Source organism: Equus caballus, chromosome 6 (genome assembly GCF_041296265.1).
Source record: "Equus caballus isolate H_3958 breed thoroughbred chromosome 6, TB-T2T, whole genome shotgun sequence".
Classification (NCBI taxonomy): Eukaryota; Metazoa; Chordata; class Mammalia; order Perissodactyla; family Equidae; genus Equus; species Equus caballus.
This window is the reverse complement of record NC_091689.1, coordinates 45,744,737-45,757,158: the sequence shown is the minus strand read 5'-3', so window position 1 is coordinate 45,757,158 and position 12,422 is coordinate 45,744,737.

The window sequence follows — 12,422 nt, the reverse complement described above, 5'->3', positions numbered from 1 at the left end:
ATACACAGACACTAGTGACTCACACTCAAAGACCAGCATACGAAAAGGGGAAACCAGTGACCTTACAATGGGGAAACCTGGCAGACACCCCATAACCAAGTGGTAAGTCTTGTTGCTGTCACATACCTGCCGATATGATGCGATGAGAAGGGCATGTCACCTGTGTGGTCTTAACCCATTAACCCACAACCTCAGTCTAATCATGCAGAAATAGCAGACAAGCCAAACCGAGAGGCATTGCACAAAGCACTTGACCAGTGCTCTTTAAAACCGTCAAGGTCATGGAGACATGATGACCCAACGCGATGTGGTATCTTGTACCGCATCTTGTAACAGAAAAAGGACTTGGGTAGAAAAAATAGTGAAATCTGAGTATAGTCTGTCTTTTAGTTAATAGTAACGTACCAGCGTTAATTTCCTAGTTTTGACAAATGTACAACGGCGCTCTGAGATGCTAACTTTAGAGGAAGCTGGATAAAAGATGTTCAGGAACTCGGTACTATTCTTGCAACTTTTCTGTAAAACATCTAAAATTATCCAAAGTAAAACATTAATTAATAAAAGTAAAAATCTCTATATGTCCCAGGATTCCAGTTTTGTTTAAATATACTCACAAGCGTGTGCAAATGCACATGCACATGCACATTGAAAAAAAGTCAGAAGGAAATAAAACAGGATATTAAGCCCAGTGTGTGTGAACACACAGCCCTCTTGTGGGAGCAATGTTCATTGGGGAAACATTGGGGAAACTCGTGGAGACAGGAACGGGGCAATGAGCAGAACCCTGTTGTCCACAGCTTTATAGGACAGTACCAGACACCTGGCAGGGCTGGTTGTAGGGTCCAGGACAGTCATCTCAGCTCCTGGGTGGTGGATTTTGAGTTGTCTGACTAGGGGAACACTAGCCTGGAATGATCAGGGATCAGGATACAACAGCTGGACAATATAGTGGGACCTTGGCTCCCATCCTATCTGGCCAGCTCAGCATTTGTGGTTGTGCAGACACCAGGCCCTCCCCTCTTAGAATCAGGGAGCTGGGGTCAACCTCTGCAGTTCCGCTTGTGGGACATGGCAAGCTAGTGGGAAGATCCACCACCTCAGTGTTCAGGGTTGGGAAGCACCAGCCAGATTGACTTCCTTAGCACTGGGCTGTACCTGGCTGCCGTGGAGCTCGGCAGGAGGCCACCTCCTTCTCTGGGAGGCCAGCTTGCAAGGGATCAGTCTGGGACAAGTTAACCTTTACCTCTCACTCAACTCTCCTGAAGCAAAGGGTGGCCTCTAGACATCACACCCACCCATCACCAGCCCAGACCATTTCAGCCCTGAAGGGCCATGAGGCTAGCCACAGATATCACTGTCAGGCACCCTGGAGGATGGTTAGGAATGTTCAGGTGATGCTCCTAGATCAGATTATGTTCACCGGAGACAGACAAGGCAGGGCTATTTGAAAGAACCACCCAGCAAATGCTCTTCTCCTGCATCCTGTTTCTTGGCCTTGACCATGAGCTTGGGAAGCGGAGTAAGGCCAGCATTTGCGGCTCAGTGGGAAATCAAGGAAAGGCTCATCAGGACTTGCCGCCAAATCTCTTCCAATGACGGAATCTGAGTGGTTTTAGAGGAAGGAAGAGATTCCTTGCAGAGTTTACTGAGACCCGGGTCTGGTAGGCCAGAAGGCCAGAAGCCACCAGCAGGTCATAGTGATGGCGGGAGCCACAGGTACAGCCACAAACTCTCTCCTGCCACATCAAACAGTGAGCACATGAAGGATGTCACCACCTATGTGGGGTACACGTGTTCATTTTGGATGGCCTGGTTGACATCTGCCCTGGATGGACAATCCTGGAGGACAGTTAGTGCAAGTCAGTGAGTATGTGTCCCCTCTCACTTCTCATCATATTGAGTCTTCCCTTCCCACGAGGTGAGGGGACCCAGGATTCAGTCAGTCATCACCAAACTCCCCCATCCCCAGGGCCTGTTGAAGTGACTCATGGGTCCAGCACTGTGCCTTCTCCACAGGACATCCGGAGCAGTAAGCACAGTATCACATGGGGCAGAGTACAGGTAATGGCTGGGCCTTGATCAGGAGGGCAGCCACAGTAATGCTTCCAGGTTAATGTCCATTCCTTGGCACAGAGGCCACCCAGACTTCCCAGCCACTTGAGGGAAAGAAGGAGTGTGGAAAGGACATCCATAGTGGGGTTTCCGCACAGGTTGCACTACTCTAGACACTTTTCCACCTGCCAACTCCTGGGCACCTAATGGACAGTTAAGGAGATGGAACCCTGCAGGAGATGCTGAACTCAGCAGTGTATAGCATCAGCCGGTGGCCCAGCCAGTCTGCCGTGAGTAAAGCACTGGGATGGTGCAATTTGTCATTGATTCAGCTGTTCTGGGTCCTATGATTCCCTCTCTCTATGGTTGGTATCCACTCCATCACTCCTTACATATATGGTGGGTCTAAACAGAGATGCATCTTCCAGTGGCCCAGAGGAGAACCTACACTTTCTGCATTTATCTCAGGGCATCGAGGAGGAAACAATGGTGGTCAATGTCATTGAAATACCTCCCTTGGGGCGATCCCCATGTATAAAGATGGTTGCACGCAAACATGCTCCTCTGTTTGTGAGGCCAGTCTGTGGCCTTTTCAATTCTCTTATCAGCCATTCTAAGTGACCGCAGGGGAACTAAAAATACGGTCAGTAAAATGGAGCTTCTTTTCAGAATAAGGATGTGAAACCAAATGTCACTTTATTCATAGCAACAGGCTTAGAATTCCCAATAGAGCAGTGTGGGGGCACTGCCCAGCACCCCACCTCAAGAGCAGGGCCAAGAAACAAGGATGCTCCAGCAAGGATGCTAAAGGAAGAGCAAGAGCCCAGTTTAAGTGAGAAACAGGGCAAAGATGGAAGGACCAGCCAGAAACGGACTCCTGGGGTATTTACTGTGCACGTTGTGGTGGGGGGAGGGGATTGTAAAGTCAGCTCAGACTTGGTGACCGTGTTTGTGGCTTTGTCTTTTAATTCACTCACCAACTTTTAGTTAAATACCTTCTAGGTGCACAGAACTCTGCAGCTATGGATTACGTAATGGATGTTGAACCTCAGGCCCACTTCCCAAACGCCCTTCAAAGACTCCCATCCCCGATCCTTCTGCAATCACTTTAGCGGCAAATAAACTAGATCCTTAGGAGATTTGCCGACTGTTCCTGCCACCAGCCCAGGGAAGCAAGAGCTGCTGTGCTCAGCAGTGGCTCGGCTGCAGGTATTCAGGAAACTGACAGCCTGGGAGAGGACTGGGAGCAGGTGCCACGGAGCCTGAGAATGAAGAGGCTGGGCCAGCTCATCACTTCTCTGTGCACACAGCTGGGTCCCAAATCCTGTCTGGGGTGCTGAACGGCAATACACAGCCTCTCTGAGCCTTGGATCTTCTCCCGTGAAAAGAAAGGTTCATTCCCACCCTCCGTCCCCAACAACTCACCCAGTGACCCCCCTTGGTGTTCCCTTCCCAGTGGTCTCCAGGAAGGCTTTGTGTTTTAGTGCAGTGTGACATGAAAGGGGCCATGGCAGTGGGATGGGGGTTGCACTGAAGAGACCCAAACTGTGCCCTGGGCAGGCAGCCTCAGCCCTCTGCTTTGAAGCTCAGCGTGGGCACTGGTTCAACTGGGCGACTGAAAGGGGGAAAGCCTGGATGATGACCCCCACTTCAGCAGCACACACTCCGTTGACCTGACGTTCTCCTGGTGCAGGCAGCACCTCTTCCTGCATCTGGGGCCTCAAGCCTCAGCGCACATGATGCCGGGGTACTCACAGGGAATGGCTTGGCTAGAATTGCACTTTCCCTCTAGAGCTGGGCCTCTAAGTGCCTGTGTGTTCTTGAGCAGAGTCCTTGCCCGAGGATGCTGCTGCTGACGGGTCCATCCACGTTCCAAAGGAAACCATTTGTGACTGATCAGAATGAGGGCAGAGTCTGTGCCACGGGCTCTTCATAAAAATAACTGATCCACATGAAACCCAAACCCAAAACCTTGACGTCATTAGCACCATAGTCTTTCCAACAAAATATCTCTTTTGTGCCTTTATTGATTCATGTGACAAGCATTTTGACCTCATATTCTATGCCAGATCACATATTCAGGTCTGTGGATACAAAGGTGGGTAGAAGAGGACTACCACCGAGTTGCTAATTGTGCAAACAGCAATCCTATCGGGTAGTGTGTGGGAATGATGACTTTTGCTCCCAAAGAAGGAGGATTCAGGAAAGGCCTCCAGTAAGAGGTCGTATCATTCAGGGGCCTCCTGGCAGAACCACGAACACACAGAGAAGGGGTGACTGAAGGGAGGAGTGGGCAGTGCTAAGGGGCCAACAAGGCTCGGCTCACAGCAGGAAGCTCTAAGTCCAGGCCTGCAGGAGCAGGTGGGTGGAACGCGAGCAGGCGGCCCGAACCCGCGGACTGCCGAGGCTGTGGAGACGACTGCTTGCAGGGCTCAGGAGAGGAATGTAATCACTTCCAAAACCACAGGGGAGGTGGGGGGAGCATCCTGAGCGTTCTCTTCACCCTCCCCCTGAGCTCCTGCTAGTACAGGATTTGTGGCTGAATCCAGCTGAAATCCAGACAGCAAGGGGCTGGGTGGTAGTCTCCAGGCCACAAGGAGAAGCGGGGAGAATGGGTCTGGAGGGGCAAACCGAATTCCCAGCACACCACGGGTTTGGAGCCGGACAGGCAGAAGTGGGAAGGAAGTCTCTTCTGAGAAGAAATGAGGAGGCGGGCCGTGGAGGGTGTCTGCATCACGGGAGCAGTGATGCTCCGCGTCTGGGGCTCGGGTTAGGTGGGTGGGGCAGGAGTAGGAGCACAGGAGGCAGAGAGGAGAGGAGCTGGGGATGAGGCTGTCAGAGCCATCAGGACTCAGGGACACTATGCAGGATACAAAGAGGGGTCAGCTTTATCCTGGTTGCGGAAAGAACCATGAACATTTTGGTTTTTTTTAAGTCAAGGTAGTAGTGTCATCGGATCTTTGTCTTAAAGACATAACTGACTCCACCACAAAAGGGGAATTCAAGGGGAAGAGATGAGGGGGCAGGAGACCAATGGTGATGTCACTGCAGTAATCTCAGCAAGAGATGCAGCAAGAAAATAGCAAAACTAAGCTGGCAGAGGGAAGGGGTCCACGTTCCAGCCCCAGCAGCATCCCTACCCAGCTCTCTGGGTTGGGACAAGACATTTCAATTCTCCTAGAAAATAGTCAGCACTGCCCACCTTACTGGGTGACCACCAGGCTCAACTAGCACAAGTACTTTGAACAAGTAAAGAGAGAGAAAGGAAAAGTGGAGTTAGGGTCACTGTCATGGCTGGCGGAGCCCCACTGATGAGGACAGGTCTGTAACATGGTGAAGCCATAGCAAAGATGAGTCAAGTCAAGCTTTGTACGTACAGAGAACAGCGGCCTGTTCTCACTGGGGTCGGGGTGAGGTGCATGATTCATACTGAACACATCCCTCCCGCCTTGCTAGGTCCCCTTCTCTGTGACCTGGATTTCCTGAGCTCAGCTGGCTGAAGCACATTTGTCAATTTATGGGTCTGATCCTTGGCCTGGCCAGTTACCTTCAATGATAAAAACAAATCTAAAATGTCTGTATTTAACAGTAACTCTTCTCTACTTAATCGTGGACTATTAGGCACAGGGAGAAATATGGCATTTGTCCACGAGGTGGCACCCAAGGCCCGTGCTGGAGACTCAGCTCTGGCCTCCAGCCTTTGATGGAAACTCTTCCCTGTCCAGAAGCAGAGAAGACACTGCGGACGTCACGACTAGTGCTCTATGGGACATGAGTCTGTGGTGATAGAACAAGGGCAGAGGGCCTAGAACCACATCCATTGCGGCGGATGGAAGTGAGAATGATATTCTAATGCTGACACGTGCTTGCCCGCAGAGTCGTGACCCCCATCGGCAGAGGACTTTTTAAAAGGATGGCCCTAGCAGTCTGGAGGCTGCAAGTCTATCTGGAGATGGGAGCTGGAAAAGCCAGCCTCTCCAGAAACCCATCATTGCTTCCAACTTGGAGTGCAGAGTTCTGAGCATGGAAAGTTGGCCTGTTCTTGTAATTCTAGGGCCTGTCTTCAGGCTCTAAAGTTTTTGTCACTCATCCTGCCTCACCTAAGAGTTTTAGAAAAGATGAGAGAAAATGTGGGCAAAAAACCCGCTGAAATTGTGTACTACATTCATTTCCTTTAATAAATTGTTGCTGAGTTTGATTGAGGACTTGGTGTATGCAAAGCGTTTTTCAGGAATGATCTGATTGAATCACCACAACCACCCAATGAGGCAGAAACTTCTCATCCTCGTACAGATGGGGAAGCTGGGGCTCAGAGTGGTCCACAGCAAGTAAATGGCAGAGCCAGGACTTCTGCCCAGGTCTGTTATGTTTCCAGGTTCAGATTCATACCCACTGCGCTCCAGGGTGTGTGCTGTGAGCGTGCTGTGCCAGAGGCTGGGTGCAGAGATTGAGGGGACACAGTCCCGGACCCCAGGGAATGTGGGGAGACACAGACATGTGAAATACATAGTTCCAAATCTAATTGACGGTGTGTACAAAGTGCTCTAACAGCCCAGAAAAGAGACCGATTAGCCTGTGAGGTCATCAAGCAAGGTTCGAAACTCGAGAGGTGAAGAAGGGCTTCCCAGGAACAGAGGAGAGACTGTGCGAAGCACAGAGGCACAAGCTTCACATTGTCCAGAAAGAAGAGTGGGCATGGACCGTGTGAGAAAGAGGAGGAGGAGAGGGAATTGAAAACTTCCCTTGACCCGACACTGAAGAAGCGGCTACGGCATGACACAGGAGTTGGAGTTCCAACACCTGGGCACAGGGAATGGTTTGGGCCAGTGTGTTTGGAGGGTTGGGAAGGGAGAGGTGCTTCCCAGAGGACAATGGTGCACTTGCCCATTGGCGGCCCTGTCTTAAGCACTTCTCCACTCTCGCGCAGTGGAGTCAAGGAAGTCTTTGTTACCTCAGTCAGGGCAAAGGGAAAGGACAGCATCCTTGTTGATATGAATCAAGAAGAAATCAGAAACTTGATCGCCACCTTGAAAACTTACTGGGAAAATCCAGCTTACATTTTGAGGTTCCCAAGGGCCCAGGCTGGTAGACAAAGCTTCTGCAAGCGTGGAGAATGGTCAGAACACAGTAAACACTGGCAGGAGCAAGCGGGATCTGTAGGGGTGCTGGCTCCATGAGTTTTAGGGGTGCTACAGAAGTCTCTTCCTTTCAGTCTCCTTTGGGGCACATAGCCCCATCCTAAGAGTTGGGAGCTGAGGTTCTCCTCTCATGTTTGCCATCCCTGTAGATCAATAGGACTCTAAGCTGTGCTGGGGTGTGCTTCCTTTTCACAGATTGGCGTCTGGGTGAACATGTCTTTTGTCATTTATTTTCTCTAGGCTACTCCTTAACTGAAACAAATCAAGAACTCTAACATGGGGCCCTAAAGCAGGCAGAAGAGCTTATTATTCAGCGTGGGAATCAGTGGACCAAATGGAAAATACAGAACAGCACTCTTTTCTCTAAGCTCCTTTCCCTATTCTCCAGGTAGAAAATTCATACTCTCTAAATAGTCTTCCTGGGCATGATGTTAATGACCCTAAAATGAGCTAGATGTGCCCCTGGAAGCCTGACCCTTGAAAAGGCACTCGACCTTCTTGTTTCCCTCCCACGCCCCCGCCATCAGAGTCTTATCTGGCTCCCTCTCCAGCCAGGCTGTTACATCAAAGTGAGCTTATCCTTCTTGGCCTCCACGGCTTTATCTTGCTTAAGAAGATAGGTTTAGCAGAACTAGAAATCAAAACATTTCTCTGGCCAGATCTTGCTGACCAGGACACAATTATCGCTGAACCATTGGACACGTTAAATGGCTTTTATTATTGTGGAAATAATTGCATGCCCATGATCATAAAAAATAGTTATGTTACAGAAAGGCATGAAATGAGAAAATTTTCCCCTTCTGCCTTTGAGAGACACCCAGTATCACCAGTTTCTGGGCTTGTTTCCTCATGGTGACCATCGTAGCATAAAATAAAATGTTTATGCCTCTATTCCCTGATTTATCAAAATTTGACAGAAAGCATTGTCTACCAACAGCAACAAATGAGGAATTTATTGAATTCTAAACCGCATACTTTTCCTCTCCTATCTGTCTCCTAATTTTTATTAGTTCTACTATTTTTATCTTTTTCCTAGTAGTTATCTTTGTGACCCGAAGAATATGCTTAAAATGATTTCAAATTTAAGATACACTTTCAAACATACTTAGAAATATTATTTTAAGATAACCATTTACTATTAATACCTCTACAATTTGAATTTTAGGTTTATTATTTGCTCTTAAGTTTAGACAGTATCTGTGAACCTCTCTCTGTGAAAGATGAGAAATTCGAAGTTTAGTCTTCCTTCCACCTTTCCTCCATCCCTCAAAATTCCAAGTTATCGTGTTATTATTCTTTCAATATCAAGATAACAATTATTTTCCATGCCCACACCTTCTAGCTGAGATTTCAACATAAGACCCAGGTTTCTGTTTTCAGTGTAAGGAGAGGAGCACATTGATAACAGTTCCAGAAAGAAAAACCCCCAACAAGCTGACCTCCCTTGCTTTTTCTTCAGCACCTCTGCCTCCCAGCTCCATGAGCAAATCACAACTAAAATTTCTGGATCCATCTTCTAACACCGTAGAAAACTGAAAGCAGGATGAAACCTCTATGGTGTAGAACAGAGGAGATGCTCCCCACCCCATCTTCCTCGAGGAGGTCACCAGTTACAGGTCCCTTTGGCCTGCCCTGGCACCAGGCAGAGGCAGCTCACTCCACAAGCCCAACAGAAGCCCATGAATACAAAGCAGACCGGCTCCCAGACCCAGGTGGGGGCCAAGGGGTGGGGAGTCGGGGTGAGGGGAGCCTTCAGCTCTGGGGGCTGATGATGCAGCAGTTTAGAAATGAAGCTCCCAGGGGACATGGGCCTCCTCTCTCTTAGCACTGAGTGCAGGGAGAAAATGGATGTTCGGAGTCTCTAGCTCTCAGTTTGGCATCAGTAGAACTCCATAGAAAAGTCTGGAATGATCAAAGTTTCCCTCTGCTAATCCAATAAGTGACTTGCTTGTCTAGGGAGAAATTTTGAAACATTACACCGTCCGAGATTATAGTTATGGAGATTTGGTAGGCTAAGCTCGCGCAAGCTTCCACCTCAACACAAAAATGCTAAATAAAATAAGTTAAAAAAATTAAATATGCAGTTGGGCTGATAAAAAAGAAAGGAAAATCCATAGATGTCTGAAATAATGATAGAATTGAAAGCCAGAATAATAATAAGATCCTCTTACTTCAACAACCCTGGAGAGAGGGACATGAGGACTGGACTCTGACATGGGCCCTAACAGCCAGAGCCATTAGCAGATGCAGAACGGGAGATGTGGCCTGAAGAGCCGGGATCTGAGAACTTCCTGCTAAGCTGTGAGTCAAATAAAAAGAAACTACAAAATCTCTGCTTCACCTGCAAAGGGCAATAACCTCAGTAAGAAGCAGCTATAAAATCTCTACCGTCAGCCCAGTGTGCTGGCAAGGAATCTTCTCTCTACTCGGAGTTGAGTGGGAAAAAGCTCCCATGAGAAACCACAAACCTCAAGGCTGTGTTGAACGTGAGTTTAGCGTCCAAAAATACATGATGCACATGATAGAGGAGGGCATCAATATAGAAACTGGTCCTGGGCCCTGATGCCCACCCTGAGGCCTCTTGTAGAAGAAAAGTCCATGCTGATCAACAGGGACCTTATGGCCACGTGGTCCAGGATTGCCATCTGGTAAAGATGGGCTCACAAAAACATACTTCAAACCACTTTGAGAAGTAGTATGAGTGAGAATCAGCTTTGCTGAAATATGTTAAATACCTAACATAAAAGTTTAAGAGATATAAAAAAATGAACACCATAAGGACAAGACACTATGAGAGTTACCTCATCCACACCTAATTTCTTTGAGCAAGGCTGTCCCCAAACCATTCCAGGAGAAAAAAAGTCAGAAAGCCAGAAGGGACTAGACATCCTCTCACCCAATGCCACCCCGCATCTTACAGATAAAGACACTGAAATCACGGAGCAGCTCGTGGTGTGTATGAAACTGAGATGGAACAGGAGGAGAGCTCCAGCTTCTAAAACCACAGCTGGCTCTGGAGTTTGTTGAATTGGAGGTGGGGCCATGGTGTGGGTGCGGGGGGGGGGGGGGGGTGGGCAGCAGCTAACCAGGGAATAATGGTACCCATTTCCGTTGCAGAATCCATTTCCACAGCCTCAGACCCACATGGCCTCAGCACTACCGAGCCCGTGCGGTGGAAGGATTCTGATGGTTTGGGAGGAGCGCTCTTTTTAAGGAGTAGAAGTCATGGTTCCACTGATCAACTCAACACTGGTGTGCCTGACCCTCCCTCCTCGCCTTCGCGGCTCCTGGGATGTCTAGATGTGTTTCTTTCACATTACAGAGGCTGATTCTCTGCGAAAAGAAGGAAGGAGAGGGATCCTGACACGCTTGTCTTTGCCGCCCAAAGTGGAGCACCTGGCGTTGTTCTGGCTGCATTTGTTGTAATTTCTTGTTGACTCAGTGCCATTCTCCTTGCTCGTTAAATGATCTTCAAGGGAAAGCATGCTCTAAATCAGGGATTCTCACACTCCAGTGTGCATTCGAACCATCTGGAAGACTTATTGAAACGCTGATGGCTGCATCTGCTGCTGGAGTTTCTAATTCAGCAGGTCCGGAGCAGGATCTGAGAATTCATTTCCAACAAGTTCCCAGGTGGCACTGATGGGATAAAGCAGGACTTCACAAACTTTCAAGGGCATGAAAGGCACCTGAGTATCTTGTTACAACACAGATTCTGATTCAGTGGGTCTGAGGTTCTACAGGTTTAACAAGTTCCCAGGTGATGCCAATGGTTATGCCAGGTTATGCTGCTGGTCCGGGGACCACATTTTGAGTGGCAAGGCTCAAAAAATTATTTTTCTATTATTCCACTTCTTATTACCTATATCTATCATAGACAGATATAGAGGAGAGGAAGGAGCCACTACAATTCTTCTTAAGGGCTCTTTTCCTTCCAGGGAAGCTGTCCAAACTACCCTCAGTCACTTATAAGGATGATGAGCAAGTCAGTGAGGCCAGACCCTAGCCCATTACATCAGTTCTGGAAACCAAGGTCTTTGGTGGAGTGGCCTCATTGGTTTTATTGCCCCCCGGGGTTGAGTGATACTGGGAGAAGGCACAGAAAGTGAGATGGAGAATTGGAGGCTGGGGTAGCAGAATGATGGAGGGGAGAGAAATTAGGCAGAGCCGGAGAAAGCTCAGGAATACCTTAGCATGAGACCAGTGCAGAATGTCCTGTACTGGCACCAGTTTGCTTAGGAAAAAGAAAGAAAGAAAGCTGTTCTAAAATTGGCCTTTCTTCTCTTGGGAAAGTCAGATTCTTTCCCAACAGCCACTAGGCTGAGGAAGATTGGGGAAGGGGGAGGGGAGAGAAATCGTTCCACGCACCATTACCTTCTATGATGGATGACTTTTCCCTTGGGGCTTTGCTGAAAGCCAGCGTTCTGAGTCTTGGCTCAGGCTCAGGCTGTCTGGGAGCCGGACAGCCACGTCTGATAGAGAAGGCACCGGGAACCAGCGCCTCGGTTTGGTTCCCAGCTCCAGCCATGGTTTTCTAATTATAACAATCTCTTGCTCTCAGGTCATACATACATTTCTCAAAATGCTTCATTTATTCATTCATTTCTCTCATCAACGAGTATTTATTGGGAACGTGCAATATGCATAGTATTGGATTATGCCCTTGAGGAAAGAGCTGAGAACCTACAAGACATGTTGATCATTGGACTACAAGATAGAGGCCGACGCGGCGCTGGTATTCAGATCTCCTACAATGCTCGCACCTCACGACTTCCTCATATGTAGGCAGGTTCAAGGAAACGCCTTTCCTAGCCCAGAGAGGGCATCCAAGGTCACAGGACACAAGCAGTCAGCCCTAGAGCCAGCACTGCAATTCGAAGTTCATCCCATCAGAGCACACGGCGTCCTGTATCCACTAGTGTAGATGCATGCAGGGGCTTTCCCTCACCTTCTCTCAGACCCCAAAAGAGGAAATGGGTTCAGAAGGTTGAATGTCTGAAATGAGGCAAAATAAGAGCTCCGCCGGTGACAGCTGGGGGACCCCAACAGATCCAAGAAACCACCCCACCCCCACCCCTGGACCACTGAATGCAGGGTGGTCAGAAGTGATCCCACCAGGCAGAGAACTAGTGAGTCAATCTTAGATTTTTTCTAGTCCTATGACCTCAGCTCTTCTGTCTGCTTGTGGCCAGAACACAATACCACCAGGGTCCTCCCAACAGCAGGAACCAT